General features: G+C 44.1%; 1 long non-coding RNA gene across 1 annotated transcript; it reads left to right on the top strand.

Moving 5' to 3' along the window:
- Positions 1–3,455: 3,455 nt before the first annotated feature.
- On the top strand, positions 3,456–13,437 carry LOC145858025 (uncharacterized). The gene is made up of 2 exons (XR_014378782.1): positions 3,456–4,605; positions 13,146–13,437. It is a non-coding gene; the product is annotated as an uncharacterized LOC145858025 (long non-coding RNA).
- Positions 13,438–15,286: the final 1,849 nt, after the last annotated feature.

Below are 15,286 nucleotides of genomic sequence, written 5' to 3'. Positions count from 1 at the left end.
GCCTGTAAGATCTTCCCACGCACACATATCCAATGCTGAAATATCTAGGGTGACATAAGCGTTACATGGAAGTGGAATAATCATAACAAAAAGATGATATGATACTGTACCATGTGTGTGTATAGAAAGAGAACGAGAGAGAGAGAGTGTAGGAATATTTAAAAACAAAATATTGGCCTCTTTATATCTCTCCCACCTCCTCAGTCTAACTAGGGTGGGAAAGCAGAACCAAAATAGAGTTAAAACAAGGATGAGAATACTCTGCAGGGGGAAAGAGGAAGGAGAGAGAGAGACTGCAAGAGGAAGTGGTGGGGAGAGGGGGGTGAATTAGGAAGGATGGAGAGAAGAAGAGAGAAAAATAGAGTGCTGAGAGGGAGGAGATGGAGGCTGAAGGTAAAATAGAGAGATTAGAGATGAGTGGAGGAGATGGGCCTGGGGGTAAAATAGAGAGATTAGATGTGAGAGGGAGGAGATGGAGGCTGGAGGCTGGAAGTAAAATAGAGAGATTAATGATGAGTGGAGGAGATGGGCCTGGGGGTAGAATAGAGAGATTAGATGTGAGAGGGAGGAGATGGAGGCTGGAGGCTGGAGGTAAAATAGAGAGATTAGATGTGAGAGGGAGGAGATGGAGGCTGGAGGCTGGAGGTAAAATAGAGAGATTATAGATGAGTGGAGGAGATGGGCCTGGGGGTAGAATAGAGAGATTAGATGTGAGAGGGAGGAGATGGAGGCTGGAGCCTGGAGGTAAAATAGAGAGATTAGATGTGAGAGGGAGGAGATGGAGGCTGGAGGCTGGAGGTAAAATAGAGAGATTATAGATGAGTGGAGGAGATGGGCCTGGGGGTAGAATAGAGAGATTAGATGTGAGAGGGAGGAGATGGAGGCTGGAGGCTGGAGGTAAAATAGAGAGATTAGAAATGAGAGGAGGGAGATGGGCCTGGGGGTAAAATAGAAAGATTTGAGACGAGGGAGGGAGATGGAGGCTGGAGGTAAGATTTAGAGATGAAAGGGGGAAATGGGCTTGGGGGTAAAACAGAGAGATTAGAGATGATGGGACACAAGAACATTCTCTCCACCTCTCCACACTAAAAACAGAACCAGAGAAAAACATCAAATCAAATCAAATGTTATTGGTCACATACACATGGTTAGCAGATGTTATTGTGAGTGTAGTGAAATGCTTATGCTTCTAGATCTGACGGTGCAGCAGTATCTAACAGGTAATATCAACAATTCCACAACAAAACATAATACACACAATCTAGTAAAGGAATGGGATGAGAATATATACATATAAATATATGGATGAGCAGTGACAGAGCGGCTAAGATGCAATAGATCGTAAAGAACAGATAGTAAAAGATACAGTATACATTATATACATATGAGATAGTTAATGTGATATGTAAACATTCTTAAAGTGGCATTATTAAAGTGACTAGTGTTCCATTTATGGGGGAGATGAGAGAGATAGAGGAGGGAAAAAACAAGAGACAAAATGCCAATGATGACACAATATGGAACAGAGACAAATGACTAGCTATCTTTTATCGGTGCACCAGCTTAGTATATGCTTGGCTGTTAGAGAAGCAGACTGTTGAAGATGTATTGCTTTATGCTTGGACTTGTGTTATGCTAGCTAGCTACCTCTCTGCGCTGCCTAAATGTTCATGCATGCATAGCATACAGCATATTGCTTTCACAGACACCTGGGCTTTGGCTCTGATATTCAGAACAGTATGTTAACTACTATATCATTGTCTTATGTACTAATGTGTTCATTTATTTGATGATCCATCCACTGCTTTTCAATGGGAAGCTATTCTCTGTTTTTATGGCGGTTGAGTCTTGGAGTACTTCTCACCAACATGAGAGCATTTTGACCTTGCTGGAGAAGAGAGGAGAATGGAATGGATTAATTTCCCTCCCATATTTCTTATTTCATCTCTCTCTCTCTCTCTCTCTCTCTCTCTCTCTCTCTCTCTCTCTCTCTCTCTCCCCCCCCCTCTCTACCCGCCCCCCCCTCTCTCTGTCTCTCTCTCCCACTCCCCACTTTCCCCCATCTCGCTCCATCTCCCTCTCCCCCCCATACCCCCTCTCTCTCCCCTCTCACTATAACTGTTCATCATATCTGTACCGGTAACCCCTGTATATAGATTCACTATTGTTATTTTACTGCTGCTCTTAAATTATTTGTTATTTTTATTTCTTATTCCTGTTTTTTTAAGGTATTTTTTTTTTTTACTGCATTGTTGGTTAGGGCTTGTAAGTAAGCATTTCACTGTAAGGTCTACACCTGTATCGGCGTATGTGACAAATGAAATTTGATTTGATGTGGTCAAAGAGGAAACATTGACAGTGAGTCACAGAACAGTGACATCTGGCCAAGGATTCTATATATACATCCAACTCCAGGGAAGCCCCCTGTGCCGACCAACCCCGCTGTCTAGTGCTACTGCTCCGTTCTTATCTGTTGTCCCACTTCACATTCTTTGTTAGTGTTGCTTTACCACAATACTACTTTTATAAATCTACTTTGGAAAAATCTTCTAATTTGCTCCCCAGAGAAACTGCTGTTGTTGTTCAGACTTGGTTTAAATGTGTTTGAGAGGGGTTCTTGATTTATGTATACAGGTCCTGCAGTGAGCTGTAAATATGCATGTGAGAAATGGTCTTTACGTACAGTACTAAGCAAAACTTTGGACACACCTACTCATGAAAGGGTTTTTCTTTATTTTTGCTATTTTCTACATTGTAGAATAATAGTGAAGACATCAAAACTATGAAATAACACATATGGAATCATGTAGTAACCAAAAAAGTGTTAAACAAATCTAAATATATGAAAGGACAGTCCATCATTACCTTAAGACATGAAGGTCAGTCAATACAGAAAATGTCCAGAACTTTGAAAGTTTCTTCAAAACTGCCTCTTATGAGGACTGCCACAGGAAAGGAAGACCCAGAGTAACCTCTGCTGCAGAGGATAAGTTCATTGGAGTTACCAGCCTCAGAAATTGCAGCCCAAATAAATGCTTCACAGAGTTCAAGTAACAGACACATCTCAACATCAACTGTTCAGAGGAGACTGGGTGAATCCGGCCTTCATGGTCGAATTGCTGCAAAGAAATCACTACTAAAGGACACCAATAAGAAGAAGAGACTTGCTTGGGCCAAGAAACATGAGCAATGGACATTAGATCGGTAAAAATCTGTCCTTTGGTCTGATGAGTCCAAATGTGAGATTTTTGGTTCCAACCGCCGTGTCTTTGTGAGACGCAGAGTAGGTGAAGGGATGATCTCCGCATGTGGGGTTCCCACGTGAAGCATGGAGGAGGAGGTGTGATGGTGTGGGGGTGCTTTTGTAGTAGAGTTAAAATGGTTATTCCAGCAAACTTCAAATTATTAGAATAGAACACAACGCAGAACAGAACAATCAGGTTGAGGGTCAGTGGCCAAAAGCCCGCGAACAGGAATATTCCAAGTTCAGACAGAAGGGGGGAGTCAGATCGCCAGGAACTTTACTTTTGGTTTCTAATTTTAATTGTTGCGCTACTGGTGATGCCTGTTGATGTTAGGTAGGCAGCTACAGTAGCTGAATGATGTTAACATCTTCAGGTTTTGTTTCATTAAATGTATTTTATTTTATCTGGGTGCTTACGTCACCTACTAACACCCTGGTACTACCCATAGATCCCGCTCTCCTCAGTCTGAGAAAACACTGAGAGAGAAAGGTACGGGTTGCAGATTACTCCTTTGTAGAAGTCCGTAACGTGAAATAAATAAACGTCCCAAGGTTAATGCTGTAGATATTGTTATAAGGGGATGTGAGACTATCGAAACACGTAACTTTCAGAGTTTTATTGTTGTTATTAATATAGTTACAGAGTGCTAAAAGTGTTGCTAGCTAGCATGACTTTCTTTCTGTGATGCAGACGGCTAGCTGAGCTGCCGACTAGTGATGGTGTTGCATTATGGGGGATGTAGTTTTTGCCCTCTAAGGCGATTTTACGTTGTAACTTGTTTGTGTTGCAGTGGTTTTGTACATGAGTTGTTGTATTTTGCTACTATCAACACTGAAAGCACCTAGCAATGTATTGGGGATGTGAGACAGGTTATGTGTTTTACCTTTCTTCATGCTCCTGTGTAGAACAACTTGTCAGGTGGTGCATTGGAGACTGATGTGTTCCTGTCCTGTCTTTTCATAATACTATTGCAGGTATGGTTCTATTGTCTAAGAATTAAGATTATACATTCTTTGTATTAAGGACTGGTTATTTTATACTATACATTATGGCTTTATGTATGAGTGTGATTGTGAGAGTCTGAGAAAACACTGAGAGAGAAAGAACAACTTGTCAGGTGGTGCATTGGAGACTGATGTGTTCCTGTCCTGTCTTTTCATAATACTATTGCAGATCAACATAAAAGCCTAAAAGACAGCCGTGGTGTCGCTCTTCATTTCTTGGTTCTCCTGTGGTGCATAAGAAACCCGCTACAGATTGGTGCCGTGACCCGGATCAACAGATCAGCTGCAGCAGATCGCCGGGGGACCCCTAAACAGAACTGGATCGACATCACACGTTTAAAACATTTGAGGGCAAGGTGAACTTTGGACAATATGTTGCATATGCCTCAGTTGTGTGAGATTACAGAACAGGAGAGAGAAGACATATCAGGTGTTGGTGATAACAATGTACATGTTACTCCGGTTGGTGTTACTGTGAGAGGTTCACAAGGTATGGCCACTGGGGTGGGGCGGGGGGCTCAGTTGGCCAGTATGGGGGAACATAGTGCTAGAGCCAGTCCTCTTAGATACCCAGCAGTCGACACTAGAGTGCCAAGTGTCAGTAGTAGCCAACCAGAGCATGTTAGCAGTAGCCAACCAGGCAACGATGACAGTGAAGAGTCCCAGAAGGCCATAGGGGGTGAAAATGAGAACCGAACCCAATTGCAAGCCCTAGCAGAGTTAGTCAAACAACTGGGCAGTGAAATAGGTAATCAAGTTGCCGCTAGTCTAGCAGGGGCTGGTCCAAGCACTTCCCCTCCCCAACCAATAGTAGAAATACCTGATTGGTCAAAGGTCAACCTAATTCTGAAGTCAGACGTCAGAGAACCACCCCACTTCCGGGGTGATAGCACAGACCGGTGCACAGTGACTGAATGGCAAGAACTTATGCAAGCTTACTTGAAAAAGAAGGGATGCAGTATATCAGAACAGGGGCAAGAAATACAGGACAGACTAATGGGGCGGGCTAAAGACATAGTCAGAATTGGGCTCCGTGGAAACCCTCTTTTAACATAAGCAGAGATCCTGAAGCCATATACAATATCTTGAGGCAGCACTTTGGAGAGGCAATCTCATCAACAATCCCATTAGGATACTTCTATGAAACCTTACCAAGACAGTCAGAGAGCTGCTTGGATTATTGGGTTAGACTGAACAAAGCAATTGACCTTGCCAATGAGTGCTTGCAAAGACAGGGAAAAAGAGTGGATGATCCAGGTCACGAGGTGACCATGATGTTTGTTAAGCACTGCCCTGATCCGGCACTATATGCCGCTCTTAGGTGCAGGCCTATTGAAAATTGGACCGTTGGAGATTTGCAGGCAATGATTGACAGCCATCACCGAGACAACCAATCAGCCAGACACACGGCGCAAAGTACTGCCAAGGTAGAAGTTGTGATGACCCCCGACGCTTGGTGTATGACTCAACAACAAGCAGTCGGTCAAAATAATTCAGCCACACCCACTAACAGCGATCAGGCTCCATTGAACAAAGTGATTTCTCTCTTGGAAAAGCTCCTGTCAACCCAGGAACAAAATCAAAGGAGAACTTCAGCCAGAACGCCACAAACTAATACTGCTGCTGGTCCCTGTAGAATTTGTAAGGCCTCAGACCATTCAACTCAGTCGCACTGCTTTAAGGAGGGGTTTGCAAGTGTCACAGGACAGGCCACAGAGGCTTTGAATGTCCAGCAAGAAAACAAGTTGGAGAGGCAACCGCCGAGGCTCCCCCTAGCCCCGCTTTAACCTGTTGGGTCTAGGGGGCAGCATTTGCACGTCTGGATAAAAAAAATGTACCCGATTTAATCTGGTTACTAATCCTACCCAGTAACTAGAATATGCATAAACTTATTATATATGGATAGAAAACACTCTAAAGTTTCTAAAACTGTTTGAATGGTGTCTGTGAGTATAACAGAACTCATTTGGCAGGCAAAACCCTGAGACATTTTCTGACAGGAAGTGGATACCTGATGTGTTGTATTGACTTTAAACCTATCCCATTGAAAAACACAGGGGCTTAGGAATATTTTGGCACTTCCTATTGCTTCCACTAGATGTCACCAGCCTTTACAAAGTGTTTTGAGTCTTCTGGAGGGAGATCTGACCGAACAAGAGCCATGGAACGATGATGTCCCATTAGACACCTGGCGCGCGAGTTCATGTTGGGTACCCTCGTTCCAATACGTTATAAAAGAGTATGCATTCGTCCACCTTGAATATTATTCATGTTCTGGTTAAAAAAGGCCCTAATGATTTATGCTATACAACGTTTGACATGTTTGAACGAACGGAAATATATTTTTTCCCCTCGTTCATGACGAGAAGTCCGGCTGGCTTACATCATGTGCTAACGCGACGGAGATTTTTGGACATAAATGATGAGCTTTTTTGAACAAAACTACATTCGTTATGGACCTGTGATACCTGGAAGTGACATCTGATGAAGAGAATCAAAGGTAATGGATTATTTACATAGTATTTTCGATTTTAGATCTCCCCAACATGACGTCTAGTCTGTATCGCAACGCGTATTTTTCTGGGCGCAGTGCTCAGATTATTGCAAAGTGTGATTTCCCAGTAAGGTTATTTTTAAATCTGGCAAGTTGATTGCGTTCAAGAGATGTAAATCTATAATTCTTTAAATGACAATATAATATTTTACCAATGTTTTCTAATTTTAATTATTTAATTTGTGACGCTGACTTGACTGCCGGTTATTGGAGGGAAACGATTTCCTCAACATCAATGCCATAGTAAAACGCTGTTTTTGGATATAAATATGAACTTGATAGAACTAAAAATGCATGCATTGTCTAACATAATGTCCTAGGAGTGTCATCTGATGGAGATTGTAAAAGGTTAGTGCATCATTTTAGCTGGTTTTATGGTTTTGGTGACCCTGTCTTTGACTTGACAAAACATTACACACAACTCTTGTAAATGTACTGTCCTAACATACTCTAAATTTATGCTTTCGCCGTAAAACCTTTTTGAAATCGTAAAACGTGGTTAGATTAAGGAGATGTTTATCTTTCAAATGGTGTAAAATAGTTGTATTTTTGAAAAATTTGAATTTTGACATTTATTTGGATTCAAATTTGCCGCTCTTGAAATGCACCTGCTGTTGATGGAGTGCACCACGGGTGGCACGCTAGCGTCCCACCTAGCCCCAAGAGGTTTTAAACTAACATGCTCACGCCAAGAGGGGGGCGGTGTGGGCGAACATGTTACACCTCCACAGAACACTACAGATATAAGGACTGGAAACACAATGAAAACTGAGGTGATTTATCCAAAAATAGAGAGTAATGACAGTCTTTTCTATGTTCCAGTAATGGTGCAAGAAATTGTAGAACTTCAAGCTCTGATAGATAGCGGGTCTATGACCTGCACGTTAAGTGAGTCAGCTGAAGACACACTTCTGAGATGTAATGTGATAAAACCAGAGTCTAGAAAGCCAACTCAAGTAGTTCTTGTAGGCTGTGGGGGCAACCAGGCACAGCCTAAGTATGAATATGACTTGAACATGGATCTTTTAGATTGCAAGATGGCAGTGTCTGTTTTAGTTGTACCTGGACAGACAGATGACATGATAGTTGGATCGAACGCCATAAAACACATAATGCAACAGGTTAAGAAAACAAAGTGGTATTGGGACAGCCTCTCCAAACCTGCCAAAGGAGATTCACATGGACTTTTACTCAGCATGCTAGCCAACGTGAACCGTTGGCACGGTGACAAAATACCAGACAAAGTGGGAACTGTAATGCTCAAGCAGAGTGTGACTCTCATGCCTCAACATGAACATTTGGTCTGGGGAAAACTGAAAGAAAAGGTACCGCTATCAGTCGGTAGTACTGTAGTCATAGAGGCCACTACAGCACGATCTGCACCAAGAAATGTCCTAGTAGGACGCACTGTATGTCCTTTGAGGGGTGACAAGTGGGTCCCCATGAAAGTGATCAACATGTTGGACCACCCTATTATTCTCCGCCGTAACACCAAGTTGGCCGATGTGCACCCATGCCTAGCCCTAGAAGACCTAGAGCTCTATGCCAGCCATGCTGAGAACCCCAGTAAGGTCCAGTCTGCCCTTCAGAATGTCACCCAAGCTGGGGAAGGATGTTCATTTGGTGGAAAAAGGGCAAAGAAAGAGTATCTACAAAAGTTGGAAGAGTTGGGCTTAAAAGAAGTTGACATAGAGTCCTGTGAAGTGTCTGACATGTGGAAAGGAAAACTAGTGGACCTTATTGCTCAGTATGAAGGCATCTTCTCCAGGGACCGACTTGACTGTGGAGAAGCGAAGAACGTCATCCACCGTATCCGACTCAAAGATGAAAAGCCTTTCCGGCTGCCGTACAGGAGGGTCTCTCCATCCGACTACCAGAAACTGAGACAGACGCTGGAGGAAATGGAGGAGCGGGGCATCATCCGAAAGTCCAGTAGTGAGTGGGCCTCCCCCCTTGTCCTGGTTTGGAAGCCGTCAGGAGAGTTGAGAATTTGCACTGATTTCAGATGGTTGAACCAGAGGACAGAGAAAGATGCATACCCATTGCCCCATCAAGCCGATGCTCTCGCTGCTTTGGGGGGGAACTGCTTCTTCAGTACTATGGATTTGACTTCGGGATTCTACAACATCCCCATACATGAAGATGACCGCAAGTACACAGCGTGCACAACACCCACGGGTTTATTTGAGTACAACAGAATGGCTCAGGGGTTATGTAACAGCCCAGCAACATTCGCCAGAATGATGACCTCGATCTTCGGCGACCAGAACTACTTGTCCCTCGTGTGCTACTTGGATGATCTCCTGGTTTTCGGGAAGACTGAGCAGGAAGCCCTGGACCGTCTCGAAATGGTGTTCTCCCGCCTTAAGGAACACAACCTGAAGCTAGCGCAAAAAAAATGTTACCTCCTCAGAAAATCTGTCAAGTTTTTAGGCCATATCGTCACGGCAGAGGGCATTGCAACCGACCCAGGAAAAGTGTCTGCAATCAACGACATCACAGCAGCTGACCTGATGGAAAATGATGGGAAAACACCTTCACCCACCAAGGTCAGATCATTTCTTGGTATGGCAAACTATTATTCCCACTTCATTGCGAGTTTCTCAGGTTTAGCCAAACCACTGTTTCGTCTGATTGCAGGACAGAAAAGTAAGCGGAAAGGAGAAAAAGGAAAACCTCATGGCATGGCCCATAAACGTCTGAAACCTGAAGACTGGACTTCTGAATGTGGGGAGGCGCTGGAGAAGCTAAAAGCTGCTGTCTCCCAAAAAGCCGTGCTGGCTCACCCAGACTTTAACAGACCATTTCTCCTATCAACAGATGCATCAATGGATGGCTTAGGTGCAGTACTTAGCCAGACATTTGAGGGTGAGAGTAGGCCCAGACCAGTAGCTTTTGCAAACAAGACTCTGTCGAGGTCCCAGTCCCGTTACCCAGCACACAGATTAGAGTTCTTCGCTCTTAAGTGGGCTGTGTGTGATAAGTTCACCCATTGGCTGAAGGGGAATAGATTCACAGTCCTAACAGATAACAACCCCCTGACATATATAATGACGAAACCAAAGCTAGATGCCTGTGAGCAGCGGTGGGTCTCTAAACTGGCCCCCTTCGACTTTGACTTGAAGTACATCCCCGGGCCCCAGAATGTCCCAGCAGACCTGCTTAGTCGACAGCCATTCGTTGGAGCTAGGAAGGCAAGTGAGTTCCCAGAGTATGTGACTTCAGAGTCCATCCAGGACGCATTCAAACTGTCAGTCAATATCCAAGGTGGTGAGATCCTGGCTCAAGTCTCTTCTGAAGGGGTGAAAGCAGTTTTGGAGTCCTGTCTGGAGTGGGATGCGAGTGTGCCAGTGCGCACATTCCAATTAGCCCAGTATTCTGCCAGCATCCCTCAGCATGAAGGGGGAGTGGCTACTCTTCCAGTCCTTTCTCCTGATGTGATACGGAGAAAACAGAAGGCGGATCAGGTGCTGGCCCGAGTGGCGTACTTTGTTGAGAGGAGGAGGAGACCTTCGCGGAGAGAGAGGGCTCATGAGACTGCCCAAGTGTTGAGAATGCTGAGGCATTGGGATAAACTCGAAATCAAGGATGAGATCCTCTACCGAAGATCTAAGGACAGAGTTGTCAAGAAGAGGTACCAGCTGGTGGTGCCAGACTCCCTTAAAGCCATCGTTCTGAGGGGAACCCATGATGAAGCCGGCCACCAAGGCCAGACTAGAACACTCCATTTGGTACGTCAAAGGTTCTTCTGGACTGGAATGGAAGGGGAAGTGAAGAAGTATGTCTCCTACTGTAAGCGCTGTGTGGTTGGCAAGACAATGGAGCCAGAGGCTAGGGCACCGTTGGAATCTATTCAGACCAGCACAGCGTTGGAACTGGTGTGCATAGACTTCTGGTCAGCAGAAGGAAGGGATGGAGAGAGCGTTGATGTACTCGTCATCACAGATCATTTTACGAAGCTGGCACATGCGTTTCCTTGCCCGAACCAGACAGCAAAGGTGGTTGCCCAGAAGTTATGGAACCAGTTCTTCTGTGTCTATGGGTTTCCCCAGCGGATACACTCTGACAAAGGAGCAAACTTTGAGAGTCACTTAATCGCAGAATTGCTACAAGTCTCAGGAGTCAAAAAGTCCCATACCACTCCATATCATCCTATGGGCAACGGTCAGATGGAAACATGGTCCGGTCATTGCCAGCGAGAGCAAAAGAAAGATGGCCCCAGATGATACAGACGCTCACCTTCTCGTACAACTGTACCACACACGAAACGACAGGATTCGCACCGTTCTTCCTAATGTTCGGCCGAATTCCACGGCTGCCAGTGGACATCATGTTTGGAAGTACCCTGAAAAACGAAGACGTGTTGACTCATGACGAGTATGTTGACTCGTTCCAAAAGGACCTGCGAGAGGCTGTCAGGATCGCTCAGGCCAACACCACTGAAGCTCAGAAAAAGCAAGCAAGGCAGTATAACAAGAGAGTGAAGGGTACTGCCCTGGAGATTGGGGACCGAGTTCTCTTGGCAAACCGAAAGGAAAGAGGAAAAGGTAAACTTGCCGACTTGTGGGATTCAACGGTCTATGTGATCACATGGAAAGACCCGTCTGTGCACATCTACAGAGTCGAAGATCCTACTACCAAGAAGAGTAAAGTAGTTCATCGAAACTTCATACTGCCAGTGAACTTCCTGCCGGTGGGACAGACAGACGAGATGTCCACAGTAGCCTCTACTGCTTCAGAGGAGGACATAAACGCAGACAGCGGTGACGAAAGACCGGTATTCGATGTGGATGAGGATTCAGAGGATCGAAGGACTGCTGTCTGGATTCTCGAGGGCCAGAACCCTGAGGGGCCCACGGAAGCTGAAGGTCAAAAATCTTCGGGACCGGAAGATGGCGTGAACATGAGAGAAGCTGCTCCTCAATGCCCAGCGAAGGACATGATCTCAGGACAAGCAGCTAAATCAAGCACAGGAAGCTCCTCAATGATGCCTGGTGATGATTCAAGTGATCCTTCTGAAGATGACACAAGTAGAGAAGCAACGTCAGTGAGCAGTCTAGATGGCATCAGCAGTAGAAGTTCATCAGTCAGCGGCTCTGTATGCATAAGATCTACTAAGAAGAGAATGAGTAACCAGAGAGAGGTAGAGCGCAGAAACAGCCAGACATCTGAGCTCACTGATACAGTCCTGAGACCAAGTGAAGGCACTTTGAGAACTCGAACTGGAAGAGTTGTGAAGCCTGTCAGAAGACTTTTAGAGTCAATGAGTCAAATGATTGCTGAGCCGGACAAAAGAGAGCATCTAGCCACCCTGATTCAAGCCTTATCAACTTTTGTTGAAGTGATAGTACCCCAGTGACACAGAAGCCAGAGGATAGATTAAGGAAATGAGAAATACTTTATTAGGGGGTCATAGGTTGTATGTATATGGGCATATTTCTACCTGGCAAAGTCTCTTTGCTGTCCTTCTGGACGACTCTTGGTCAAGGTTACCCCCGTGGAGGAAGAAGTCTTACCTTATGTCTTAAAGTTTGCTGAAATCAAGAAGGGGTGAGTGTAGTAGAGTTAAAATGGTTATTCCAGCAAACTTCAAATTATTAGAATAGAACACAACGCAGAACAGAACAATCAGGTTGAGGGTCAGTGGCCAAAAGCCCGCGAACAGGAATATTCCAAGTTCAGACAGAAGGGGGGAGTCAGATCGCCAGGAACTTTACTTTTGGTTTCTAATTTTAATTGTTGCGCTACTGGTGATGCCTGTTGATGTTAGGTAGGCAGCTACAGTAGCTGAATGATGTTAACATCTTCAGGTTTTGTTTCATTAAATGTATTTTATTTTATCTGGGTGCTTACGTCACCTACTAACACCCTGGTACTACCCATAGATCCCGCTCTCCTCAGTCTGAGAAAACACTGAGAGAGAAAGGTACGGGTTGCAGATTACTCCTTTGTAGAAGTCCGTAACGTGAAATAAATAAATGTCCCAAGGTTAATGCTGTAGATATTGTTATAAGGGGATGTGAGACTATCGAAACACGTAACTTTCAGAGTTTTATTGTTGTTATTAATATAGTTACAGAGTGCTAAAAGTGTTGCTAGCTAGCATGACTTTCTTTCTGTGATGCAGACGGCTAGCTGAGCTGCCGACTAGTGATGGTGTTGCATTATGGGGGATGTAGTTTTTGCCCTCTAAGGCGATTTTACGTTGTAACTTGTTTGTGTTGCAGTGGTTTTGTACATGAGTTGTTGTATTTTGCTACTATCAACACTGAAAGCACCTAGCAATGTATTGGGGATGTGAGACAGGATATGTGTTTTACCTTTCTTCATGCTCCTGTGTAGAACAACTTGTCAGGTGGTGCATTGGAGACTGATGTGTTCCTGTCCTGTCTTTTCATAATACTATTGCAGGTATGGTTCTATTGTCTAAGAATTAAGATTATACATTCTTTGTATTAAGGACTGGTTATTTTATACTATACATTATGGCTTTATGTATGAGTGTGATTGTGAGAGTCTGAGAAAACACTGAGAGAGAAAGAACAACTTGTCAGGTGGTGCATTGGAGACTGATGTGTTCCTGTCCTGTCTTTTCATAATACTATTGCAGATCAACATAAAAGCCTAAAAGACAGCCGTGGTGTCGCTCTTCATTTCTTGGTTCTCCTGTGGTGCATAAGAAACCCGCTACACTTTGCTGGAGATATTGTCAGTGATTTAGTTAGAATTCAAGGCACACTTAACCAGCATGGCGATCACAGCACTCTGCAGCGATACGCCATCCCATCTGGTTTGCGCTTTTTAATTTTTTAATTTTTATTTCACCTTTATTTAACCAGGTAGGCCTGTTGAGAACAAGTTCTCATTTACAACTGCTGTAATGAGGGTCGTATAAAGGGGACCAAGATGCAGCGTGTAGAGTGCTCATACTTTACTTTAATGAAAACACTTAAACAAAACAACAAAACGACAGCCAACAGTTCCGTCAGGTAACTTACAAAACGGAAAACAACTACCCACACCAACACAGGAAAAACAGGCTGCCTAAGTATGGCTTCCAATCAGAGAAAACAATAGACAGCTGCCTCTGATTGGAAACCATACCTGGCCAAAACATAGAAAACAAAAACATAGAATGCCCACCCACCTATCACACCCTGACCTAACTAAACAGAGAAAACAAAGCTCTCCTAGGTCAGAACGTGAAAACTGCGAGCTGGCCAAGATAAAGCAAAGCAGTGTGACACAAACAACAACACAGAGTTACACATGGAATAAACAAATGTACAGTCAATAACACAATAGAAAAGTCTATATACAGTGTGTACAAATGAGGTAAGATTAGGGAGGCAATAAAAAATAAATAGGCCGTAGTGGTGAAGTAATTACAATTTAGCAATTAAACACTGAAGTGATAGATGTGCAGAAGATGAATGTGCAAGTAGAGATACTGGGGTGCAAAGGAGCAAAAAAAAATAAAAACAATATGGGGATGGGATAGTTGGATGGGCTATTTACAGGTGGGCTATGTACAGGTGCAATGATCTGTAGGCTGCTCTGACAGCTGATGCTTAAAGTTAGTGAGGGAGATATGAGTCTCCAGCTTCAGTGATTTTTGCAATTCGTTCCAGTCATTGGCAGCGGAGAACTGGAAGGAAAGGCGGCCAAAGGACAAAATGGCTTTGGGGGTGACCATTGAAATATACCTGATGGAGCGCGTGCTATGGGTGGGTGCTGCTATGGTGACCAGTGAGCTAAGACGGGGCTTTACCTAGCAAAGACTTATAGATGACCTGGAGCCAGTGGGTTTGGCGATGAATATGAAGCGAGGGCCAGCCAACGAGAGCATACAGGTCGCAGTGGTGGGTAGTAGTGAAGTGAAGAGTGAAGGATGCTTTGTTGTGAAATAGGAAGCCGATTCTAGATTTAATTTTGGATTAGAGATGCTTAATAATGTGAGTCTGGAAGGAGACTTTACAGAGTTTACAGTCTAACTAGACGCCTAGGTATTTGTAGTTGTCCACATATTCGCTTAGTGGGACTATCATTTGTTTTTCAACAGGACAATGACCCAACACATCTCCAGGCAGTGAAAGGGCTACTTAACCAAGAAGGAGAGTGATGGAGTAGTGCATCAGATGACCTGGCCTCCACAATCACCCGACCTCAACACAACTGAGATGGTTTGGGATGAGTTGGATGAGTTGGAAAAGCATATGTGCTCAGCATATGTGGGAACTCCTTCAAGACTGTTGGAAAAGCATTCCAGGTGAAGCTGGTTGAGAGAATGCCAAGAGTGTGCAAAGCTGTCATCAAGGCAAAGGGTGGCTACTTTGAAGAATCTAAAATCAAAAATATATTTTGATTTATTTAACACTTTTTTTGGTCACTACGTGATTCAATATGTGTTATTTGACAGGTACTGTAAATATGACATCTGATGCAACATGATACCCACAACAGTTACTATTCATAAATGCGCA

The sequence above is a fragment of the Salmo salar genome, chromosome 01 (genome assembly GCF_965601325.2).
Source record: "Salmo salar chromosome 01, fSalSal1, whole genome shotgun sequence".
NCBI classification, from domain to species: Eukaryota; Metazoa; Chordata; class Actinopteri; order Salmoniformes; family Salmonidae; genus Salmo; species Salmo salar.
Note: the sequence above shows the minus strand (reverse complement) of the source record. Positions and strands in the feature narration are given on the sequence as shown.